General features: G+C 53.6%; 1 protein-coding gene across 2 annotated transcripts in view; it reads left to right on the top strand.

Moving 5' to 3' along the window:
* Window positions 1-5,809: 5,809 nt before the first annotated feature.
* SRRM3 (serine/arginine repetitive matrix 3) overlaps window positions 5,810-25,126 on the top strand; it is a 173,163-nt gene continuing 153,846 nt past the window's right edge. Inside the window, exon 1 of one of the 2 annotated variants that reach the window (XM_073315243.2) lies at window positions 5,810-5,898. The gene's annotated coding sequence lies outside the window, so the exon portion shown is untranslated. The remainder of the gene's footprint in view (window positions 5,899-25,126) is intronic. The other variant, XM_073315245.2, reaches the window with a different exon arrangement.

Genomic DNA, 25,126 nt, shown 5'->3' with positions numbered 1-25,126 from the left:
TGGGCTTTGTTCTGTCGGTTTTCCCTCTCCTCTCTTCTGTGTGGTCCCTCCCCATCCCCCTGCTCCCCGAAGGTGGCTGGGTGCGCAGGTGTCCGGGCTGGACGAGGGCCCCGGAAGCAGAGGCGAGAGGTTCAGGTCGTATGAGCAGCCTCCACCTGCTTCCCCCGGTGCTAAGGGGCAGGTGTGTGTAGAGGGGGCGGATCTGGGGTTCTGCAGCTCTCCCTGCCTGTCCTGATCTGCCCCAATACTCACTGCCTTCCTGAGCTAGTCTCAGCCATTGCCAAGCTCCCGGTAGCCTGACCCAGGCGTGAGAAACAGGAAGGCGACTCAGGCTTGCATCAGCTGCAGCTGTGCACGCTCTTCCATCTCACGTAGCCTCTCTTTGTCCCTCGCCTGCGCGGCCTGCCAGCGTCCTGCGGCCGACCTCTCCCTGCCGTGGCTGGCATTTTGCTAGCAGATCCTGCCGAGGGTCTCGGCACAGACGTACTGGATCAATGCGAAAGATCGGCCAGGCTGCCGATTTTGTTGACGATGGCGCTTGCGGCTGCTGGGAGAGACGGGCACTGCCTGGGAAGAAAGCTGACCCGCCGGTGGGTTAGCTCCGCTTATGTTTGCCCTGGAAGGGGCAGGGGATTGTAGCTTGTCCATTTCTTGCCTGGGCTGGAGGCTTGTATCCCCAGATGCAGGCCCCCGCCGGCTGTGTCTTGCCTCAGCCCATCCTTCCCCTGGGCCTCACTCTAACTGCTATAGCATTTGGACACGTGTGTGTGTGTGTCTTCCCGTCTCCATGTGTATGTCCCAGGGCACTGCATGTGTACAAGAAGAACATCAATAACACTTAGTGCTGATCCAGCCTCGGCTGCATCCCAGAAAGTCATTCCTGTTGCTACAGGCCAAATTGAACCAAATGGCCTGGAGTTTTGATTGGAAAAAGGGGTATGGGGGGAGAGAGAGAGCTTTGCTTGGTGAATACCAACTGGGGAGATGCTTTCCTCTCCAGCCCCCCTCGCCTGGGTTGCTTTGAGTCTAATTAAGCCTGGTGTAACTCTGTGAAATTACAGCAGGGCTGAATTTGGCCCTTTGTCTTTAGAATTGGTTGATTTTTATTGTGTGAAATCTCTATAGTTAATCTAATCTCTTTGGGGAGACTGGGGGGAAAATCTTGCCCAATCCCAGGGCAATATTAAGGCACAAGCACTATAAACTCAGACCCAAAGCTCCAGCTCCTGGAGACACGTGATTAAATCAGACTCTCCGCTCTCTTTTTTTTTTTTTAAATCACTATTTCTAGCCTTCGTGGATGCAAATAAAAGTTTGAAAACAGGACACGTGTAGCAGGTGCCTGCCTGATCTGTAGAGAGCCTGACACAATAGCTCAGAGAGGTGTGAACTTTCCCTTCATCTGAATACTGAGACCTGTTGCAAACATACAATAAAGGATTAGGTCTTTGGGCTGGATCCTGGCATCCAGCTCCAGCCCCTTACACTGACTCAGCAGTGCAAAGATGCCCCATCGTGATGGCTAGGCATTGCTCTGTGGCTGGGAGAATCCCTGGGTTGCATAAAGCTGGGGAAAGAGTGGGAGGGAGATGGCAAGTTGATGAAGCTGACATATACAGAAAATGGGGCTGAGAAGGCCGGGCCTGCAGGGGAGAAAGCTCTTGCACTGACTGTGGTGAAGCAGAGACAGGTACTAAGGGCCAGCTCCGTGGTATTGCCATGACCCCTTTGCAATGCTGTAAAGCTGATGGATCTCACTCGCTGGGGATCCCCTATTGTGAGGAACTCTCCAGCTGGTGCAGGGCCAATGTGTCTAGCTCTCTGCCACTCCCTCATCACCCCTTCCCATGGGGGATGTGTTGGGGGCATGATCAGGAGAAGGGGGTGTAGCCAGAACACCACTTCAACAATCCTTGGCTGGAGAATGGCTCTTTAGAGGCTGGTTTCAGAGTAGCAGCCGTGTTAGTCTGTGTTCGCAAAAAGAAAAGGAGTGCTTGTGGCACCTTAGAGACTAACAAATTTATTTGAGCATAAGCTTTCGTGAGCTACAGCTCACAGGCTGCGGTTTGATGTAATTTAGAGTAAACCTGAGGTTGCTCTAAGTTACATCAGGTGTCAAACCAGCGTGTGGCAGCCCTAGGCATCAGGGGGAGCACAGGATTGAGCCCTAATACTTTGCCCTCCTCTGGCACCATCCGGCTGGGGATCTCAAGGGAAATTATAATGAATTAGGCCTCACTACTGCCCTTTGTTTAGTATCAGTATCTTCATTATACATGTGGGGAAACTGAGGAACAGAAAGGGGTTTCCTGGCATCACAGTAGAGCCAGTGACAGAGCTAGGGTCTCCTGACAGCCAGTCATGCACTTGAACTGCAAGCCTGTGCCTCCCTTAATAGCCAGGACCAGGAAGTAATGTCCGTAATTTCTCGTCCTGAACAGTCGCATTACCTCCCTGGATTAAGTTTTTAAAAACATGATCCATTACTGTCATCCATGCCTTTAAATGGGAATCCCGTGGCACCTGATTAGCCAGCGTAATCAGTTATTTTCACAGCCCTGGCAGGGGCGAGATTCAGGCATAAGCTGGCTCTTAGTGGCGGACAGGCAGGAGGGTATCGGGGCAGCCCCAGCCCCAGTGTCCCTGAGGTTAAAGAAAGAGCTTTGGCCCATCCATTGATCAGCTTCTTGTGGTAGCTTCTTTCAGGCTTGACTTGTTCTAGGACTAAGGGCACCAGGCTTCAGGCCTGTATCGTGAATTTCCATAAAGCATTCTAGGCTGCATGGATGTTTTTAACGCTCCTGTTCCTTTAGTGCCTAGGTGCTAGGTCCCTACTGTGCTAAATGCTGTACAAACACCTAGTAAGTGCCAATCCCTGCTCCAAGTTGGTATCTATTGAAGGTAGTTACGTGGTCCCTGCTACCACAGAATCTGAACACTTCGTAATCTTCAGCGTATTCAGCCCAGCCACACCCGGTCAGATAAGGGAGTGAGGCAATAGCCCAGATCTTCAAAGGTTAAGTTCAACAGGAGTTACGGAACTTTGGAGATCTGAGCCTAAGTGACTTGACCAAGGTCACAGAGGCAGACTGTGGCAGAGCAGGGAAGTGTAACCAGGTCTTCCACATTCCAGGCTAGTCCAGCGTTCCTTTCTGCATTATATAAAGGGGTGTATTTGGTGCTGCTGGAATTGTTTGTGTGGTTTAGTGGTTCAAATCCAAACAAATGGAACAGAAGAATCTCCTGTGCGTATCCGAGTCATTAAATGAATTTTTTCCACCACTGCCACTGACTTCCGGTGTGACTTTTGGCAAGGCCCAAGAGGCCAAAGTTTTCCAAGATGATTAGTGATTTTTGGGTGCTCTGATTTTTGGGGCACCCAACCTGAGAGGCAGTCAAGTGGCCAGACTGCCAGAGGGCAGGTGTTTAGCACTTTCTGAAAGCCAGGCCCCATCAGATGGCTCATGTGGAGCACCCAAAATCACCAGTCACTTTGGAAATTCTTGGCCTGCGTCTCTCTCTGTCTCCGTTCTCTACCTATAAAATGGCTCTTGCCTTGTTAGATTGTAAGCTCTTCAGGGCAGGCGCTGCCTGGTACTGTGTGTATGTTCAGTGTCTAGCACGGTATAGTCCTAAATCTTGGTTGAGCCTCTAGGCACTACCATCAAACCAGACTTTTACTAGTACTCCTAATTCTAGCCAAGGGGCCAGATTGTCAGGAGGTTTAAATTGAAGTCCATGCTTTACACCAGCTGAGGATTGGCCCAGTGAATTTACTGGGAGGGATGTTTTGGAAATAACCAATCTGAAGGGACTAGAGGATGCTTGCGGAAAAGTGAATTATGAGCTTGCAGTTGTGAGCGTTCGCACCAGGGAACTGAAACGTGCCACCAGAACAGCATGTGCCAGCCAAACAGCTGGGAGTTCGCATGCTTGCAGCTCGCTGCTCACAAACAAGCTACCAACTGGGAGTTGTTCACAGGAATGATTGAGCAAATCATTTCAAATAACCAGTGGATGCTGGGAAATGTTGATCAGTTTGTGACCAGAAGGAAGCAAAAAACCCATCCTCATGCCTTGCTCTTCTCTGGATGCCTGGGTTCCACCCCCAGTTCTGCCACTGACTAGCCAAGTGACATTTTTTAAAATTATTATTTCTATTGCGGTAGCACCGTCATAGACCAGAGCCCATTGTACTGGGTGCGATACAGAAACAGGACAAAAAGACGATTTTTTTTTGTCCTGAGCAGCTTATAATCGAAGTCCAAAAAAACCCCCAAAAAAGACCTTGTGATAATCAATGTGCCTCAACTTCCTCCTCTACGAATGAGGGCAACAGAGCTGTCCTTACCACACTGGTGGCTTTATGCGGTGAAGTGCCTTGAGATCCTCAGATCAACAGCGCTATGGCAGGGAAGTGCAAAGTAATATTATATTTATTATTTGTATAACTCGCCCCTGGGGGGGGCCCAGTTACGGCGCAGGACCCCCACTGTGGTAGGTGCTGTACAAACACCGAACAAAGAGATGGTCCCTGCCCCCAGAGTTGTTAACCTCCTAAATACAAGGATCTGCATCTCTTCTGCAACCACTAAATCGGGATTTGAACCTGCAACCACTTGCAGACGAAATACAGCACTGTCTGCTGCTCCCCCCAAGCCCCTGCACCATTGTTACAGCATGTCTTTATCTTGCAAAACATTTAGCACCCTCCCTTTCTCTCTTGGATCTGGTGGGCATTTAGTGGGATCTCTTGATTTTGATTGCCCGCCGGGGGCCGATTTATGGCGCTGTCGCATACAAGCCTCCGCCTCTGGAAACCGCACGCTCTCTCTCTCATTTCTGTTCCTCGGGTCTTCTTTTCCTTCAGTCTCACTTTTCAGCCCGAAAACTCTCCCTGCACTGCAGTCTTCCTCGCAGTCATCCCTGCAACGTCAGGTGCAGCCAGTGACCTGCTTTGTAAAAACTGGTTTCAGAGCAGCAGCCGTGTTAGTCTGTGTTCGCAAAAAGAACAGGAGGACTCGTGGCACCTTAGAGACTAACCAATGCATTGGAGCATAAGCTTTCGTGAGCTACAATGAGGTGTAGCTCACGAAAGCTTATGCTCAAATATATTGGTTAGTGTCTAAGATGCCACAAGTCCTCCTGTTCTTTTTGCAAAAACTGATCTCTCTGTATAAGCTTTTGTGAGCTACAGCTCACTTCATCGGATGCATTCAGTGGAAAATACAGTGGGGAGATTTATATACACAGAGGACATGAAACAATGGGTGTTGCCATACACACTGTAAGGAGAGTGATCACTTAAGATGAGCTAATACCAGCAGGAGAGCGCGATCTCCTTACAGTGTGTATGGTAACACCCATTGTTTCATGTCCTCTGTGTATATAAATCTCCCCACTGTATTTTCCACTGAATGCATCCGATGAAGTGAGCTGTAGCTCACGAAAGCTTATGCTCAAATGCACTGGTTAGTCTCTAAGGTGCCACGAGTCCTCCTTTTTCTTTTTGCACATACAGACTAACAGGGCTGCTGCTCTGAAACCTGATCTCTGTGTGTGTGTGTGGGGGGGGGGAATCCTGTTTTGCTGCATCAGCCCCTCCTGGGCTCCAGGTGGCCCTGTGGCAGAGGATGTGGTGAGCAGGCGACTGTCTTGCGTGAGGACGGGAGGCCTGCTCGGTGGTGCTGAGCTGTCCAGCATTTCAGCATTGCATTGAGCACTGGCTGCAAAAGGGATTCAGGGGCAGGGTGCTGGAAAGAGGAGGGGGGAGGCAGGGGAGAGCCCTGCAGGGGGGTAGGTGGGACGGAGGGAGAGGAGTGCGGAGGGCTCCAGGAGGGAGGCCAGCAGGAGACGAGAGACGGGCACCAGCCCAGCCACGCAGGATTCCCCGGCGAGGTAAGGCAGGCAGGGCCCGCTGGCTGGAGCAGAGGGGCGCGTGGGGATGGATGCTGCAAAAGCCTTGCTTGGAGCAGAGCCACGGCCGTGGTGGTGGCTGGGGGGAGGAGGGGGGATGTATTTTGGCAGCGATCCAATCTGCTGTGTCTTTGTAAGGGCATGTGTTTTTTCTTTCCCCTTTCCGGCGGAGCAGTCGGTGTAGGTGGGGCAGGGGGAGGAGGCCGTTGGTCTGCCTCCGAGGAGTCCAGGGGAAAGGGGGCCAGGCATTCGGATGAACAATATTTCCCCCTGCGCGTGGGTTTGCGGGTCTTCCGTTGCATCAGTGGGCTGGTTTGAGGCTGCCGAGGTTTGCCGGGGGCAGAGATCACCTTCGCTGCTGGATAAAGGCTGAGATGCCAGCCAGGGGAGGCACACGCTCCGGAGAGAGACTCTCCCATTTCTAACTACAGCAGTTTTACAGTTCCCCCTTCGCAGCGTGGCCGGGAGAGAAGGACATCCAGCTCTTCTCCTTGAATGGATAAACCAAAGAAAACAAGGTTGCCCATGGGCAGGGATGGAATGGCTCTAGGGACCAGGGGACCAGGTCATTCCCCTGCCAAGAAAGAGAAGGGTTGCTAAGCCAAGGCTGTACCCCTGGGTTCAGTCCTAATAGTCCCCACTCACCCTAGGTGTTGTTTAAACCCCAGCAGCTTCGGAGGAGCATGTTACCCTCGAATGTGATTCTCTCACCCGGTGAAAGAGTTTAGAGCAATGCCAGTAGCTCTTCTAAAAACCAAGAGGGATGGGCAAGACGTAGTGGTGGGCAGGGAGTTGCAGGTAAGAGGGGCCCACTGTCGTCTTAGTGGTGTCTTGCACTTCTGTCTCCTTGGAGCTAGGGAATTGGACTCTTCTAATTGCCTTTGTGTTCTGCACTCCAATTTAGCTGGTGGGAGGGCTGGAGCAGTGCGGGTGGCTAAGAGGAAGTTTAGCAAATTTCAGGTTGGCGTGTGATCTTTCATTAATTAATTCATCCTGGAGCAGGGAGGGGCCTGAAATTTTCTTAGGAAATTTTGGGTAGCAGTTTGACTTTGTTTTTTGTGTGTTTTTTTTTTAAAATTTGCACAGCGAACGGTTTCTCTTTAAAATAACGTGGTCTGAGTGGTTTGGGTTTACAGAATTGGGCTTTGAGACAGCTACCGCAGAACGGTTTACTTCAGTGAGGAATAGTTAGAGATTATCCTGCAAATATATCGAGACACATAGACCATGGCAACATATAGTCATGCAGTAACGATACAGTAGAAATTCCATACAGATATTTGTATGCCACTGTTTGGGGAATGAGTGTTAGATGATAGAACTGTGTGTGTTCATTCACATTATATACCTATGTGTGTGTACACACACACACGTTCTGAGATCTAGGTTTTTTGCTCCTTGGCAGGTTACCACATCTGACATAGTAAGATCCAGACCTGTCCTGTGCTTGGCCTTTGCACTCACTGCTGAGGCTAGTAACAGCATCCTAGGGCTCTGAACTGCACAGAACACCGTAGCCAGTCACCCTGAAGCCCCACGCTGTGCTCTTTGGTTTATGCGTAACTAGTGACAGTTAGCTGGCCAGAGGGCTCCTCTGCGTGCCATCCAGCCTTCCCTTTATGGATGTGTTGTTCCAACTGAAACTGGGGGCATCTGAAAATGGGTGCATGTCCTCCAGCTCCTTCTGAGCCCTGACTGTTGTGTATGCCAAGGGCCCTAACCCCCTTCGTGACCCCCAAGTATCAGGGATTGTAATCTGCCTGTTTCCCCTTGTTCTGGGCTGCACGTTTCCACCCTTCCTCTTCCTAATCACACGATGTGTCCCATACGTGCAGACAACTTACATATGTGCACACCTTGACATGTACGCACACCCTCACTCTCCCACAATCTCACTGCCAGCACCTGCTTTGAACGACCCTTCTACTCCGCCTTGCAGCTGGGAGCCCAAGGAAGTTCCCCCAGAGTGGCAGGGGAGCTGCTGAGCTAGCTGCGAAGGAGGCAGAGGAAAAATGCAAGATGTTTCTTTCCATAGGCTCAGAGCATCCCCAGCCAGAGCCAGGAGTGTCATGCCCATCATTCTCCAAAGGGAAAATGCTTCTCCTTCCCAGATGAGCCACGGGATCAACTGCCCCCCAGCCGGCTCTTCCATTGAGGAGGGCGCAAATGAGAACTCTATTCTCGAGAAAGCCGGGTGCCCTTGTAAGTCCAGGACTTCCGTGCAGCCTCTCCTATCTCTGGCAGAGAGTGGCTGGGCATGCTCGGAATCTATGGAAAGAAGCAGCGTCTCGCAGATTTCTTCCGTGTCCCTGCACGACTAGCTGGAACGACCTCCGTGGCTTCCGAGAGGGGCTTATTTACGGTGGTTGTGACTCTGAGGGAGAGACTGTGGGGCTTTTTAAACCAAAGTTTACACCAATCTGCCTATCCTTAAAAGGACATTTCCTCTTTGTACGTTTCCTGCTCTGTGCCACGGGAGAAGTGGCGGAGTTCCAGACAGTCTGCTTTTCAGAAAGAGACACCGCACGTTACCAGGCTCAGTGGCTGACAAGCTCTGGCTGGGGCTGCCCGGATGACACTCCATGACCAGAGTAATCCCTTCCGGTGTTAAAATCTATGATCAGTGACCCTCTGAGCTGCCGCTGGACCATAACACACTGTCTAGTTCTATAACATGCCTCCTGCTGCACCAGACCAGACGAATGATCCATCTTGTTTGTTGTCCGGCCTTTTGCCAGCCCATAACCATGTTGATCTAGTCCCATGTCCTGCCTCTTGCCAGACTGGAGCAGGCCCATGACCCCCCTAGTCAGAGCCGTCCTTCTGGCCTGCTTGATGCAGGAGGTGGGATGAGATGATCACAATGGTCCCTTGAACCCTGTGAACTTATTCTGCTTCCTTCCAGGCGGGAAGACAGCAGTGGTCTGTGTAGTCTGCTCCCCTGGCTCATGGAGCATAGCTCAGTCACCTCCTGCGCCCTGCTTCTGAGAGCACCCAGTGCTCTGTTTGCCTCTGCAACACCCTGGGAGTTGCACAGGTTAATCAGAGGGTGAAGGAGCATTTTCCTTCTTACTGCTTTTGAATTTGCTGCCTTTACGTGGAAGGCACTGCTTCCTCTTTCGTGGTTTCTGGGAAGTGGGAGAGTAGCTCCCCTTTTAAGCTGGACAGTAACACGTTTCCCTTGTCCTCCTGTTCCATGGAGCAAATATTGATTCCTGAGCACCACCACCCCTCGGGCATGTGCTTTCAGGGGGGGAATAACAGGCCTGTTTTTGCTATGACATGGGACCTTTCAGGCCCAAACACCCCCTGTATTTGCTCTCATCTGGGAAGTTAGTTTTGATTGTGTGTGCGCTCTGCAGAAGTAGGGACCGTGGTTGATGGTTTGATATTTTGGCAGCAGTGGCTTTTAGGACAAGTTAGCTGGCTGGTCGCGGTCGGTTATTGCTGTTGCTGATTTGTATTTGCAGTAGCATCTAGAACGCCCAACCCAGGGCCCCTTGGTGGTAGGTGCTGTTCAGACAAATGACAGCAGGCAGTCCCATGACCCCAGTTGCTCACACCCTTCGTGTCAGCCAAGGCATGGCAAGTGGACGAAACAGACGAAGGGGCTGTGTGAGATGAGAGACCCATAAATCCAACCGAGCTTAGCAGGATAGCAGAAGTCCCAGCTCACCACTTGTATACCCCGGGCCAAATGGGAGTGAGGCATAGGCACATGGCAGAGGTGGGTTTTAAGGGGCCTTCTGAGTATAGACAAGAGCCTTTGCTATGCATGGGGAGGGTGGCATGGGACAGCATGGAGGGACTTGGAGGAGAAGTGCCTAGGTAGGCAACTGAGGCCACCGGCAGATAGGGGTTGATGGCTTGATAGGTTACTGACATAGGACTTGCCGCATGTCCCACAATGGGTCAGGAATAGAACCCAGCACCTGCTCTAACCAAAAGCCCATACTAACCCCCTCCCCCCAACCCACGAACTCTGCAAGAGGGTGTTGTTACAAGGCACAAGTGTGTCTTGGATTTAAGATGAAAATGAGAATGTATAGCACTTATACATTGATTTATTCTCAGACCTCAACTAGTCCTCTCAGCGAGGTAGGTGTGCAAATGTTACAGGCCAGAGTGTACTGATGGGGAAACTGAGGCAGGGTGGGCATTAATGCAATATTTTCAAAGGTGACCGTAATGGGAGGGAGCCTCCATTTTTGGGCGCCCAACTTGCGACACCGAGAGACTGATTTTTTTCAGAATCTCTGCGTCCGAGCCTTTTAAGTCCTAGCCCTCTGGTCTAACCCTGCCCCAATGCTCACTATTCCAGCGGTATAGAGCTACTGTCCGGGGGGGGGGGGGTCTCTGAAGTTCCTTGCTTGGCCCCCAGTTCAGGGCAGCCCTTAAGCATGTGCCAGGCTGCCCTGATGGGGGATGCTTTCCTGAATTGGTCTATGTGCTGTCCAAACCTCCAAATAAAAACCTGACTCTGAACCATGTGTGTCAAAAGCTGCAGGGTTATAGGAGCTCTCCTATTTAATAGGAAGGATAATCTGTCTAAGGTGTATATCTGGCCTCCATCGCCCCAGCATCTGAGCAGCTCACAGCATTTAATGTATCGATGCTGCCAACACCCTGGGGGTAGGGTAGTGATGTTATCCCTATTTTACAGAGGGTGAACTGAGGTGCCCTAGCCATGAGCCCATCCTTCTTTGGGGCTCAGGTGTTCCTGCGCTTGGCAGAACTGTGCTGGGGTCAGGGCTTGGCAGGGCCATGGAGAGCCTGACAGGACGTCCGATGGTACGAACCAGGGTGCCCCCGCTCACATATCCCATCCCTCCCCTCTCTTGACAGGTGACACACAAAGTTGTAGAATGTCATCAGCCCAGGAATAGCCGCCTCTGTTCTGTAACCCTGATGGATGGGAATCGCCGGCAGAGGGTGGGAGCCACCTGTGGGGTGGGGGGGAGGAGAGCGTTTCGCTGGGGTTGGGGGCGGTTCAGCCCCAAGCCTGTTCTGACGCAGACCCAAGCTGCTCATGGCGAGGAGTTTGTCACTTGTCAGAGGAGAACCAGAAAGTTGAGGGAGGGAGAGCAATCATCAGCCTCGACAGAAATGCTCGGCTTCAAGGGAGCCGGTGAGGTTATTCCGCCTGGGTCCTAGCTCTTTTTGCCAGCAGGTGGAATTTGTTGTAGCAATTTCTCTTCTGCCCCAGCAGTACGGGGGGGTCCCTGTTCCCTGGCAGTGCCTGCTGCCGCTGAGGGGCTGATCCCCAGCTGCCGAGCTTGGAAATCCCCCAGGTGGGAGGGGTTCGGCTCCCTGGGGCAGATCTCTTCCTTTAACACAACATGGGAATGAAGCGTGGCAGAAGGGAGCTCGCTGGCCGGCCCCGGAGACTGCAGACCTCTTGGTGGCCATGGAACAGGCCCAGCATGGGTAGGAATGGCAATGATGCTATGCAGGGGGAGGAAGAAAGGTCCAGTGGTTAAAGGGCTAGCCTGGCCCTCCGGTAGACCTGGGTTTGCTTCCTGCTGTGACCCAAACTCCCTGCCTGATCCTGAGTAAGTCACTGAGTGCCTCAGTTCCCCCATCTGAAATGGGGTTAATAGTCGTGCCTGCAGACATGAGGATAAACATGCAAACGGCTGGATGGTGCTGCGGTGGTGAGGGACGCTCTAAGTAGACAGGCAGCAGTTTCCCCAACCATGCCTCGCGAGAAGGAAGCTTGTTCTTGGGGGTCTAGTCACCCCTTGAAGGGGGACCAATAGCAGAGACGGATTCTGCCACCAGAGACCCCCCCCCCGCCCCGCCTCATTCACAGAGGCTGCTGAATGACTGCCAGCAGCCCATGAGGCCTTGTGGTCATTGATCTGCCCTGGATTTGAGTTATTGACCTAGAGGTGAAAGGGTCTCTGTTCCCTCCCACAACCTCTGCAGCCTTCAGAGCCCTGACACGGCTCCCCTGGGGCCCAGCACCCCGGTTCAGTGGAATTAGCATCCCCAGTAAGCAGCTGCCTTTGCCGGTTGTCAGCATTGCTCTGAAGTGAGGCCCGGGTACAGTGGGTTTCCCCACGTCACACTGTGCTGCCCCTGCAATGTCTGGCCAGCCAGGCGTTTCCCAGGGCTTGTTTGTACTGGGGCCTGAGTGCAAACCATGGAACAAGTCGAGGGCCAGAGGCGCTGCATGCTCCCAGCTGGAGTTGCTGGCCCTCTCTGCCACTGGCCCAATAATATATAGCACTTCGACCCCACAATGCGTCTCCCTGGTGCTTTGCTAATGTTCACACCGCTCTTCTGGGGGAGGCACGAGAGGGACACCTGTGTATGTCACATCCGTACCACAGCCATGTATGTACACCACGTGCATCTATTGGTCCATGTCTGTGCGTACACCGCATGCATGCATGTCCAAGAGTGTGTGTTCATCACATGCATATGTGTGTTCTTGTGTGCATCCAAGAACAGGTGTGAGGCGTTAGTCCAGTACTTGAGGAGCCGATGTATTCGTCAAAGGAATTGCCCCATGGCTATTCTGCAGCGCTCAGGGCTGGTTTCTACTAGGAACTTATTTTGGCATAGCTGTGTCCCTCAGGGGTGTGAAAAATCCACAGTCTGACCGACGTAGCTGTTCTGACCTAACCCCTGCTGTGGACAATGCTAGGTCGACAGAAGAATTCTGCTGCTTTTCGGGGAGGTGGATTTAGTCTGCAGAAGAGAAGCGTGAGGGGGGATTTGATAGCAGCCTTCAACTACCCGAAGGGGGGTTCCAAAGGGGATGGAGCTTGGCTGTTCTCGGTGGTGGCAGATAGCAGAACAAGGAGTAATGGTCTCAAGTTGCAGTGGGGGAGGTCTAGGTTGGATATCAGGAAACACTATTTCACTAGAAAGGTAGTGAAGCACTGGAATGGGTTCCCTAGGGAGGTGGTGGAATCTCCTTCCTTAGAGGTTTTTAAGGCCCGGCTTGACAAGGCCCTGGCTGGGATGATTTAGTCGGGGATTGGTCCTGCTTTGAGCAGTGGATTGGACTAGATGGCCTCTGGAGGTCCCTTCCAACCCTGATATTCTATGATTAAGTACAGCAGCGGGAGAGGCCCTCCCATCGCTGTAGTTGCGGGGTGTCTGCGCTGGGGCGTTTTAAAGGTAGACATTGTCCCTGTGGTTTTATTACCGGGAAGAAGGTTCTTGGTGGATTGGAACCTGAAGCCTGGGTTTAAACTGAGCTGGTGAGAAGGCTCAGCTGGGCCTTTGGGGTGGGAGGCCCCTCTGGCCTGGTGCACATTTGCCCGGTTGGAATAGTGGTGCGCTCCCATGGCTGATGGTATGTGGGTGGGTACACAGGGCTGGTTTCAAATGCTCACTATGGGAGGGGTAGAAGAAGCCGTTCGTACTGACAGCTCTGAATGCAAGGGCCAGTCATTTTGCCATGGACAGTAACAACCGGCGTGCTTAGAGTCTTTGACGTCCCAGGTTCTCTGGAGAGAGTTGTCACCTCGGGACATGAGGGTGGGCCGGGAGACCATGGAAAGATCCTGCAGTAAGGACAGTGCCCACTTGTGGTGTTTAGCACTCAGGAGAGATCTGACCAATGCACACGCTCGCTGTGAAGTCCTTGATTCCAGTGCTGGGGAGATTGCCGGCGCCGGCTGCGTCTGGCAGGCAGGAAGCCTGCCTCTCAGTTAGGGACCACGTTAGGAGAGCAAGGATGAGCTCCTCAGCTGGTGTAAATCTGCATGTGCCCCTCAAGGCAAAGGAGCTTTGCGGAATCTGTCCCTGGGGCTACAACAGCCACCTCCCATTTTTCTTGCCTGGAGGAACTGAAACTTCCCAGGAAGGGGCTAAGGGGGTTTTGTTTGCACAGGATCATTTACCATTTCCTGTCCCTTCTTTGGCACTTGGTGTATCCTCCAGCTGGCTGGGAGAGAGGCAAATCACAGTGGGAGAGGAGGGGACTCGATGCACACATGGCCCATGGCCCCAGGCGGGCAGCAAAAGGAGAGAGAGAGAGGGGTGGGCGAATGAATCTGGGGGAAACATTCTGTGTTATGCCAGGCCCCTCCATCCCAGCTGTGTCGACACAGTTCATACCTGGCCCCTTGCACTGCCCCATTCTCCCCAGCTCTGCCATAATGCCCCTGTTCGGACTGTCAGCACCCCCTGCTGTTGCAGTCCTGCCCCTCCCCCCAAACACAGCTATGCACATGCCTGTCTATCCTATAGCCCCCCTGTGATTCCATAGCATTTAAAGCCAAAAGGGATCACTGGATCATCCAGGTCATCTGCCGTACACCACCCAGCACCCGCCCACTAAACCCAACAAAATCCATCCCTGGCCTTTCCCTAGCTCTGCCTGTGCCCCTCTATCCTGTCCCTCCCCCCATTCCTGGCGTCTGTGGAGTAGAGATTCCTAGTTACGCTGAGCCAGGCTTTGAAGCACAGTGATTTGGCAAGATGCATAAACAGGGATTGGATTGAGAGCCGCCAGCCTGCGATCCCCATGTAGCTGCTGGAACCCAGGTCTCTGCGGGTGAATGGCTAGTGCAAGGACTGGGCAGTACTCTGGCAAAAGGCACCTTGTTGCACTGTGGGAGGGAGCTGGGACATGCGCCCCGGCATGATTCAAAGACTGGAACTTAGAAGAAGGTTTCTAACCACCAGAGGGGCGAGGTTCTGGAAGAGCTGCTCTGTAGGCGTTGTGGGGGAGATAACTGGATTTGTTTTAAGAGCGAGCTGGGCAGGTTTATGAGTGTGATTGTGTAACGGGTTTGCCTGTGAAGGTAGGAGGCAGCAGCTCTGGGGCTCGCTTCCTGTTTATCTTATGTTCCTAAACTTCATGCTTTGTGGTTTCAACCAGCTCCTGGCAGGGATCCCCCTGCCCCAGTGTATTCTGGTTTTGGGGTTTTTTAAACTTTCTCTGAAGCATCAGGGCTGGCCGTGGCTGGAGAGGGGGCATTGGGTGGGAGGGCTGGGCTGGCTGGTTCTTGCTCACATGCTCAGGGTCTAACTGGTCGTCATGTGGGTTCCCCAAGTCAGATTGGTAGTGGAGTGGGGGGGATGTTCGCCTTCCTCTGTAGCAGGGCTGGGGGGGGATTGCTGGGATTATCTGGTTCTGTCTCACTTAATTCCCTGCCATTGCGGGAGCCGCAGGCACTGCTGCCCTCGGCCTGTCCTGTTCTCTGCCTGGGGCTCGTAATAGTCTAGTCTCCTGGGGGCTGCGATATGTGGTCTCCCTTTGGCTGTTGGGGCTCATGTGGGGGTGCTGGTGCAGTGGACTGTGCTGTACAGGGGGGGTCAAACCAGCTCTGGCCTTAAACTCTGTGCCCCTCTGACTCTCGCACCTGAAGTGAAGCCGGGCAGGCCTGGCGTGAGGGGGCGAGGAGCAGCTCATGCTGCCATGCATGCTGGTGTGATGCCAAAGGGAGAGGGCAGGAGGGCAGGGACCACCTGCTCCCCGCACTCCTGTCATCTACCGACGTCGCATCCTTTGTGCGCGCTCAGAGCCCCCCGGGCCGTCTGGACGAGCTCCCGCCGAGGCTCGTAATGTTGGCGATTCAGCGTATCGGAGGATAGGTTTGCGACGGGCCTCGCTCCCCTCCCGGACTGGCATGGACAGGTGCGAGGGCCGTCGGCTTGCTGGTGGTGCAGGCACTGCGCTGCTGGGCCTCGCCGGGGGCACCTGGGCCCGTGGGAGCCGTGTGTGCCGGGGCTGGAGCGAGCCTGGGGAACAGCTCGGGGCTGAGAGGAGGCCCTGTTACCATGGCACCAGCAGCCTGTTCCCCGGGGCTTTCGTGCGCGGCACACGTGTGATTGCTCGCGGCCCTCGGAAAGGGGAGAGGGACAAGGGTGGGAGGGAAGCTCACCTAGCTGCAGACCTGGTCCCTCGTCCCGAGGGAGCCCCCTCCCCACCCAACCCCGTTAGCCCTGTCCCATGGGAGCCCTCCACTACCCACATCCTGGGGGAGCCCCCCATCTGACCCCATTAGCCCTGTCCCGTGGGAGGCCCCCACTACCCACATCCTGGGGGAGCCCCCCACCTGATGCCGTTAGCCATGTTCTGAGGGAGCCCCCCATTACCCGTATCCTGGGGGAGCCCCCCACCTGACCCCGTTAGCCATGCTCTGAGGGAGCCCCCCATTACCCAATCCTGCAGGAGCGCCCCACCTGACCCGTTAGCCCTGTCCCATGGGAGGCCCCCCACTACCCACATCCTGGGGGAGCCCCCCACCTGACCAGTTAGTTCTGTCCTGAGGGGTCCCCCCCATTACCCCTATCCTGAAGGGTCACGTTAGCCCTGTCTGAAGGGAACCTCTCCCCCTCTGCCCTAGTTTAGGCTTCACGAGTGAACACTTGTGCCGTGTCGCCCGTCGTTCTCTGTCCTCTGAGCAGGCTCCGAGTCACCCTCCTGTGAGACGATGGGCCAGAGGGTTCCCAGTTAGGTCGGAGCTCCCTTCTGCCCCGGAGGAAGCTCTAGAGAGACCTCCGGCCCCCTTCACCCACGCCTCCCCTATCGAGCGTTACCCTTCCTCTTCCAGTCCCACCTCGAGGGCCTGGCCGAGACTGGGGCCCCGTTGTAAGTGGGCAGCGGGGAGTCTGGCGCCCCAGGTACAAAAGGCTCACGCCCCAGGTGCTCAGAAGCACAGAGGCATCCCTGATTGCCAGCCAAACAATGGCTTAGCGGGGGGGGCGGGGGGGCTTTTGGTATTATTGCAGTAGCCCCTACCAGGCTCCATTGTGCTAGGCGCTGCATGTACACCGAGCGAGGGACCCCATTCCACAGAGCTCGCCGTTTACACAGACAAAGGTTGGCGCATCATCCCCACTTCACAGATGGGGTGGGGAGCGGAGTCCAGAGCGAGTGACATGCCCAGGGTCGCACAGGGAATCTGGGGCAGGGCCAGGAGTTGACCCCAGCTCTTCCTAGTGACAAGGCTGCACAGGGAGGCTCCCCCTGGGTGTGCACGCTGTCCATCGCACTGCGGAGGGCTGTGCTCATGGCATCCCATCGAAACCCACCGAAGAACAGGTCCCGCGGTTCCCACTGACGATGGGGCCAGGAGTTGGTATTTGGGGCGGCAGATGTCGCCTGGGGGCTGGCGCGCTGCCCCCTGTGGGAGCTGAAGTTCTTGTGGGCAGCGCTGGTGTTTTGGGGCCTGTCGTCCATCCGTCAGCCTGGAGAGCTGCCCCTGCCAGGGGACGTGTCCGCTGAGGGGGTAGGACTGGCATGCCAGCTGCTGTGTAGAAGGAAACCCAAGAGCCCGTTAATTACAATACCTCAGTGCACCTGCTGGGCTGGGAAGAGGCTACACAAACAATGCCTACAAAGCTGATCCGTTTCCCTGCAGCTGGGACAAACAGAGACGCAGCAAAATGAAGTGACTTGCTTCAGGTTACATGGGGTCAGCGACAGAGCTGGGTGTAGACGCCTAGATCCCCAGTCCTGCGCCTGTAACCACTAAGCCACACGCCCTCACCAGGTCCCCTGCAAGGGCTTCTCATTGTGTTTTGCAGTGGCTCTGGGGCTCCCTAGCCCTGCCTGGATAATTGGGCTGCCCAGTCGTCCTCCCCAGCTCTTCCCTGGCTTCATGGCGAGTGCTGCTCTGTCTGCACGTCTGCCCAGCACTCTAGCCCCGGCTGAGGCCCCAGGGGGGAGCTGCCCAGATTTTCCCAGCGTACCCTGGCGAGACAGCACCGTGGGTGCGAAGGCAGAAGCACGGTTGTCAAGTGGATGTGTTTCGGGGGTGGGGGAGAAATGCCAGGTGGACACGGCTTGCCCATGTGTGCTGTAACCGGGGTCAGACGCAAGCCTCGCTGTCGTTTGGAACATCATTTACAATGTCACAGCAGGGAGGGAGGCTCGGGGTGCTAACTGGGGACTGGAGGACGGGGCTGTGCACTGTTGGGGAATTTAATGGGGGAAGGGGAGCTTTCTGCCAAAAGTGGGGGCTGTGCCCTAGCGATTCCTGTCGTAGGCTGGCCTGTTGCACGGCTATTTCATTGCTTTCTCTGCTGGTGGGGAGAGGGTGACCTGTCTCCTCAACCCCCTTCTTCGTCCAATTGCAGGAGCACGTGGGCTAACTTGATGGCTAGCCCAGAGCACGGGCCGGGGACCACTGAAGAGCAAGCTGCATGGCCGGTTTGGGAGCTAAGGGGCTCGCCTTCCCTGCAGGACTGGGGCAGTGTCCCCCAAGACTTAGCCAGAGCTGGGGCTGGTCAGAGCAGCGTTACCACCAGACTAGCTGGGAGAGACAGGAAAGTGAGCCCCCACATTAATGCTACCGACTCCGTTAACCCCTCGCTAACCATGCAGCATGCTCAGTAGCTCAACAAGATGGACCTGCTAAGCAGTGACTGATGGAAAGACAATAGGTCCCTACGAGAGCGCCCTGCCATCTTAGTGCTTGAGGGAGGACACTGCCTAGTGCTGCATGGCTGTGCAATGGGACGGGAGGTGCAAGTGACCTTGGTCTGCTCTGCAGAGGGCACGCTCCTGGTGCGCAAAGACCAGGGGAACCCCAGCGCTGGCCTAGAGCCCTGTGTGTCTAAACAGCCGTTTCCAAGCTCTCTTTGTGACATTCCACCCTGACCCCTGTGACTTGGAGAGTCAGGCCATTCATCACTGATGTCGTTAGATCAATGACATCAAGGACCCAAATGGGAGCACTGGGGAGGAGGGGCAGGCAGCTCGGCTTAGCCCGCAGAAAGCACGCCCACGCTGGGGAGAAGATGGGGCACAGCTGTAACATCTGGCTTCTCGGCAGAGCTTTGGGGCCAAGGGGCAGCCCAGGCCACAGCCCTGTGCACTGGCTGGTCTGAGCTGCTTTTTCCACCTGCATGCACGGGGCCCGATCCTGAGCATTGGCAGGTCCCATAGGAACCAATAGGCGTAGCAGCTGCTCAGCCCCTCCGTTCAGGATCAGGCCCAGTTTGCAGCCTGCGTGCCCCAAGCTTTAGCCCTCTTACGTAATCCCCCTATAACTGCTTATATTTCTGGCATAAATCCCCCCCTATGCTATTTCCAGCCCTGTAATACATCCCTTCTTAGCATTTCTGCTGCTGACATAAGCCCCCCTCTTTATCCTGTCTCAGTTATAAAACCCCTCCCTAACGTCCGGCCCGCAATGTGCTGACCCCTCTCCCATTGCCCCAGTGGGCTTTCTATACCCTAGCTAAGACACTGGCCTTAAACCCCCCAGAATAGCGGACTTTGCATTGCTCAAATGGCCAGCAGCAAGCACTTTGTGCCTGCAGTCGCCTTCGCTGAAGCCCTCAATAGCACTTATCATCTGAGGATCTCAAAGCACAACATTTACAGATGGGGAAATTGAGGCACGGAGTTACTGTGACCCCACTGAGATTTTGCTGTCAGTAGCAGAGCAGGGACTAGAATCCTGCTGTGACTCCAATGCCCCGCTCTCACCCTGGTTGCTATAATTATTAATAATAATGATATTGGGCTGTAAACGAACGTAGCGCTGCATGACTCAGAGCCGGCCATCCCACGCTGCTGCGGAAGTCAGCTCAGCGGAAGTGTTGAGAAGCGGGGCTCTGATAGTAGACTAGAGTGTGGGGCTGCTAATTGGGATTATATAGCTATATATGGATATGCCGGAGAGCATTCCCCCACCAAAAGCGTGGGAGCCCCATCGTGGGCCTGTGTGTTTGCTGCCACATGCTGTCTGCGTGGATGGCAGATGCTTGCACAAAGCCTGCTGCTGGATTGAAAGCAGCATGATCCCTGGGAAGTAGCAGGCTGCTCTGTCCGTATCTGAGCCTGTGTGCTGTGTGTGGAGGAAGGCTAAGGGCATTCAGGTATCTGATTCCACCAGCTGGTTGTGTGATTAAGCAACACAACATCCCTGATTTGACAAACCCAGAATTTACCACACTCCTTTTAAACTGCAGTGCCTGTAATCCCGAGAGTGGGATTTTGTCCATCCCCCTTGATTTTATGAAAGTTTCCAGTGTCTGGAATGGTTTGAAAAAGGACCATGCGTGTATATGGAAATGAGAGCATCGACAATTACATTAGACAAAGAGGAAATGAGATTTAGAAGAGAGAGATTTTTTTATTTGGGCTGCACGTGGAAGGTGCTCAGATACTATGGTGATGGGTGGCAGTATTAATCCCAAAGATAAACCCTCATGCTTCAGGGCATAAACCAGCCACTAACTGACAGTGGTCAGGAAGAAATGCTTCCAGTGGGCAGGTTATTCTGTAGCTGTGGGATTTCTTGTCCCTTCCTCTCTAGCATCTGCTGCTGGCCACTGTTGGAGACAGGATACTGGACTAGGTGGACCTGGGATCTGATCAATGACTGGCAATTCCTATGGTGCTAGGGCATCCTCAAACCAGAATTCTAGCCAGCTTCTTTGCGTAACTGGTGATAATTGCCCCTCTCTCTCCTGCTGTTTCACTGCCTGGTCCATGGGCAATGGGTGGTCTGCCTGGTCCATGGGCAATGGGTGGTCTCATTGCATAAAGCTATCCAGTCCTTTTGTTTTGTGTATGGGTTAGAACATGGAGGTGTGGACTTCTGGGTTTTATTTCTGGCTCTTCCAGTGACTTTACAGTGTGACCTTGGACAAGTCACTTTAATAATTCTGTGTCTCAGTTTCTCTGTCTCAGAAATGGGAACAATACTGAGATATCAGGGTTGATCTCGTTCTCACACATGTTTATTTCTCTATTTAATAATAATAATGTCATAAAATATCACATTTCTAACTCTGTGCACTGCCATGGTACCTTTCATCTCAGGCTCTCCAAGCTCTTGAGAAAGGTTCCCTAAGAACCATCCCCATTTTACAGATGGGGAAAGTGAAGCACAGAAAGATGTCGCTTGCCCAAGTCCCACAGAGGGTCAGGAATAGAACCCAATCCCTCTCTAAAGGTCTAACCACTAGACCCCGGTTCTCAACCTTTCCCATACCATGCCTCTATGTTATGATGGGAAAAAAGTTTCAGGACCCCTCTGCTCCCATCTAGCCCTAAAGAAAGGGAGGGTGGGTTTGCCTCGTCTGGACCCGTGTCTGACCCCCAGAACCCATGCACTAGGCCATACTGTGTTTGTTTGTACACACGCCTGGGAGAGCGATAGCTATGTAGAGTGGCTTCTCATTGCTATACTTCCGGGCCAAACCATCTGCTGGTGTGCATACTTCACCGCCTCCAGTTGAGCTACCCCAGCAGGGAATTTGGCCCTTCTGGGGCTGCCTGTGTAATCCCAGTGAGATGCACAGGATTCGGCTCTTTAGCCCCGGGTCGGCAGGGTGGGTGGGCGAGGAACACATTGTAGCAAGCAGCCCTGCAGGCAGCCGTCCGCAATAGCCTGTCAGCTGAGCTGAGCCTGTTCCCTGAGGGGAAGCTGGAAGTGGCTGGCCATTCCCTGGGGTCCCCACATCAACTCGGAGAGCTGCCTCCCCATTAAGCTAGGAACAGTTTCCCACTCCGCTTAGAAATGTGACTGTTGCATAAGGAATCCAGCGGCCGGGCTTGAAAGGTACAGGATTTTCCCCTCCCTGCAGGCCGGCTGTCCTGTAGGGTGAGCTTGGAGCTGGAGATGTGTCCATTTCCATATCACTTCCTCCTCACATTACATCGCAGCTCACCCCCCAAACCCCGATCTCCTGGTTCCCGCATAAAGGCCTCGCTCATTCATTGCAGCTGGAATTTCCAAAGGACTCTAACCCCCTTAGGCTCCAGGTTAAATGACCCTCCCCCAGCCATCACGTGTCTTTCACACTGATTTGTGTGAGCACCATCCATGCACGAGAGACTAGCGGGCTTTAGGGGTGGCTTTGGAATAGCTTCTTGCCCTACCTGTGTTTTAAGGAGATCTGCTCCCTGAACTCTATCAGGTGACTGGCCTATACGCTCTGCGTGTCACGGCCCCGAGGGAGGTGGTAGGGGGTCTGGGTTTTCAGCCCCCTTGGGAGTGATGTCACATTGAAGCCCGAAACCTGGTAACCGTGATCTCACCCACGCAGGTGTTATTAGTGCCTCTTTCTCTCTTATTGTGTCTAGAGCAGCGTTTGAAGAACACGCTATGCAATTGCTTTACCCTGACGTACCTCGCCTGGGCCGTGCCTGGCTGCGCCGAAGAGGGTTGCCAGTTTGAATGTGCGTGTGTCTTCAGTCTGCCCTGCCATCTCTGGGAGCAGATGCGTTAGCCGGGGGGCTAGCCAGATGGATCATCTGTTAGGTTAGCCAGGAGAGTTGTCTCAAAGTGGCTGTGTATGGTCAGGGTTTTGCTGCCCGTTCTGGATCTGAAAAGCATAGCTGTGCTCCAGGGCATAACTGTCTCACCTGTGGGGGTTAGCAGGGGCTTTATTCCCACCTTGCAATTTGTCACTTTCATTCTGTTCTCTTTTGCCTTCTTCTCAAGCATGAGGCATAGGGCGGGCCAATAATGTGTTATTCAGGAGGTCAGGGCAGATGATCAGAATGGTCCTGGCTGGCCTTAAAATCTAGGGCTGAAATCCTGGCCCTGTTGAGTTTTGCCGTGATTTGCAATGGGGTCAGGATTTCACTTTACGATGAGGTGTGCCAACCCCGCCAGGAGGGGGTTACTGAGGGCCTGTGGGCCCAATCAACCCTGTCCCTCTACACCTACAGGAGGTGTGGCAGGGGGCTCTGGCCAGTTGGGGCCTGCTCAGGAAGGAGAGGGCGAGGGCAGCCTGGCTACAGCTGGGTGCTCGGAGTCAGCCTACTAGGGCGGATTCCCCGGGGACAGGGAGACTGACAGGTTATTTGAAGACAGGCAGAGACTGGCAGGATGTCCCCCTCTTGAGTTCCCTGTCTCACTGGAAGGGCTGCAACAGGACAGTGTCTTAGTCAGAGGGCAACAACTCCATCACCCCAGATGCCATGAGAAGTGATGCCACCAAGCTGAGACCCTGCAGCAGGGTGAGTAAGGCTGTGCTAGGCCATGGGGAGTGCACCCTGCCACAGACTGGTAGACAAATCCTGTGCTCCTAAATATACGTTTATCCACGTGGCTAACTACTAATTATCCCCATGCACCGATTAAACGCCACCATGAAATCCACAGCCCATGGACGCTGTGGATCTTGTCAGACCACAAATGATTTAGCTACCACATTAATGAAGGGTGCTACATACTGTCTAGACACCTCCCTTACACTCCCGACATTCCCTGACGTGCTGTGCCTCAGTTTCACCATCTGTGAATTCGGGATCGTGATCCTTGGGTCGCACTTCACGTTAAGGTTCCATTTATAAATGCCTTTGCAAAGGTCAAATATTAACAGGTGCTTTAACATCTGTTAAGAGTGATTGTCATGGAGCCCCATGGGCTGGACTTTCTAGTAATGGGCTTATAACCATCCATTACATTCACAGACGCCAAGGCTAGAAGGGACCACGTGGATCATCTAGCCTCACCTGGTGTAGAGTGCAGGCCAGAGAACTACCCCACAATAATTCCAGAGCAGATCTTACATGCTGCTCACATCTGTCACACACTTATGGCACCTGTTAATCATTGATTAACCCGTTGTAAACAAACCCTTACTGTTCTTCCTTTCTCTCACTGTGCGTGTGTCTTGTCTATTTAAACTGGAAACTCATTAGGGCAAGGATTGTCTGTCTATGTACAACGCCTAGCACTGTGGTGCCTTGGTTTTGGAGGGGGAAATTTAGGGACTCCTGTAATAGACGCTGTTCCGGATCTAGGTATGAAGTGCAGGTTTATGGCTAGCAATGGAGCTGCATTATGAGTCAGCAGTGTGCCCTCGTTGCCAAGAAGGCTAACGGCATATTGGGCTGTATTAGTAGGAGCATTGCCAGCAGATCGAGGGAAGTGATTATTCCCCTCTATTCGGCACTGGTGAGGCCACACCTAGAGTATTGCGTCCAGTTTTGGGCCCCCCAGTACAGAAGCGATGTGGACAAATTGGAGAGAATCCAGCGGAGGGCAACGAAAACGATTAGGGGACTGGGGCACATGACTTACGAGGAGAGGCTGAGGGAACTGGGGTTATTTAGTCTGCAGAAGAGAAGAGTGACGGGGGATTTGATAGCAGCCTTCAACTACCTGGGGGACGGGGGCGGGGGGGGGGGGGCGGTTCCAAAGAGGATGGAGCTCAGCTGTTCTCTGTGGTGGCAGATGACAGGACAAGGAGTAATGGTCTCAAGTTGCAGTGGGGGAGGTCTAGGTTGGATATTAGGAAACACTATTTCACTAGGAGGGTGGTGAAGCACTGGAATGGGTTCCCTAGGGAGGTGGTGGAATCTCCATCCTTAGAGGTTTTTAAGGCCCGTCTTGACAAGGCCCTGGCTGGGATGATTTAGTTGGTGTTGGTCCTGCTTTGAGCAGGGGGTTGGACTAGATGACCTTCTAGGTCTCTTCCAACCCTGATATTCTATGATTAGGGACCACACAAGCTGAATCCATGTGCTGTGTGGACTACGTCTTCCATCTTATTGTATCCATCTGCAGACATGCTGGCTCCTCCTGCCTGAGCTTGAAAAGAGTCGGTCCAAAACCCAAGATCCAGCCACCTGCAAACTTTGAGGGGTTGGGGGTCAGCCCTAGCAACCAAGGACTCATCTCTCTTTTAAAAGACCCATCTCCTTTTGGCCTGGGTGGTGGTAGCACCCACTTTCCTCTTGCCTTCAGCCGTAGATGTAGAACAGTTCGTTCTTCTCCCGTCTGATTCATCTGGAGGTGGCCGCACGGGGTGATGGGCGGGAGTGAGACATTCCCTGCTGACCTGGATCTGAGCCCCATGTGAGCAACACTCAGAGTTGCAGAGCGAGGCTAAATATTGATTCGTTTTTGAAAAGCCAGATTAACCCTTTCTCCAAAGTTTTCTCCCTTCTGAGCTGGATTGTTCCCCCAGCTATTTGCAATCCACGAAGTCAGGAGCCCTGTTGCTTGGCAACCCTCTAGCTTCTGTACCAGATGACTGATCTATTTTAAAAATGTGTAAATATATTCTTCCTCCCTGCCCCGCTGGTGCCTAAGCCCTAGGGGCAAGTGCTGGCCAAACGAGCTGAGTCTCTTAGCAATTCGGGATAGATGCCAATCAGTGGCTACAATTCCCTCTGTACCCCTCCTCCCACCGACCGTAAACAAAATCCGTTAGCCAAAGCTTTTAAAAAATATGTAGCTCAAGGGTCTGATCCTCCTTGTTACTTACACCAGTGTAAATCTGGAGCGATTTCTTTAAAGTTAGTAGAGTAACTGGTGTAAAGGAG

Source organism: Lepidochelys kempii, chromosome 17 (genome assembly GCF_965140285.1).
Source record: "Lepidochelys kempii isolate rLepKem1 chromosome 17, rLepKem1.hap1, whole genome shotgun sequence".
Classification (NCBI taxonomy): Eukaryota; Metazoa; Chordata; order Testudines; family Cheloniidae; genus Lepidochelys; species Lepidochelys kempii.
The sequence above is the reverse complement of the archived record's forward strand: the minus strand, read 5'-3'. Positions and strand labels throughout refer to the sequence as shown.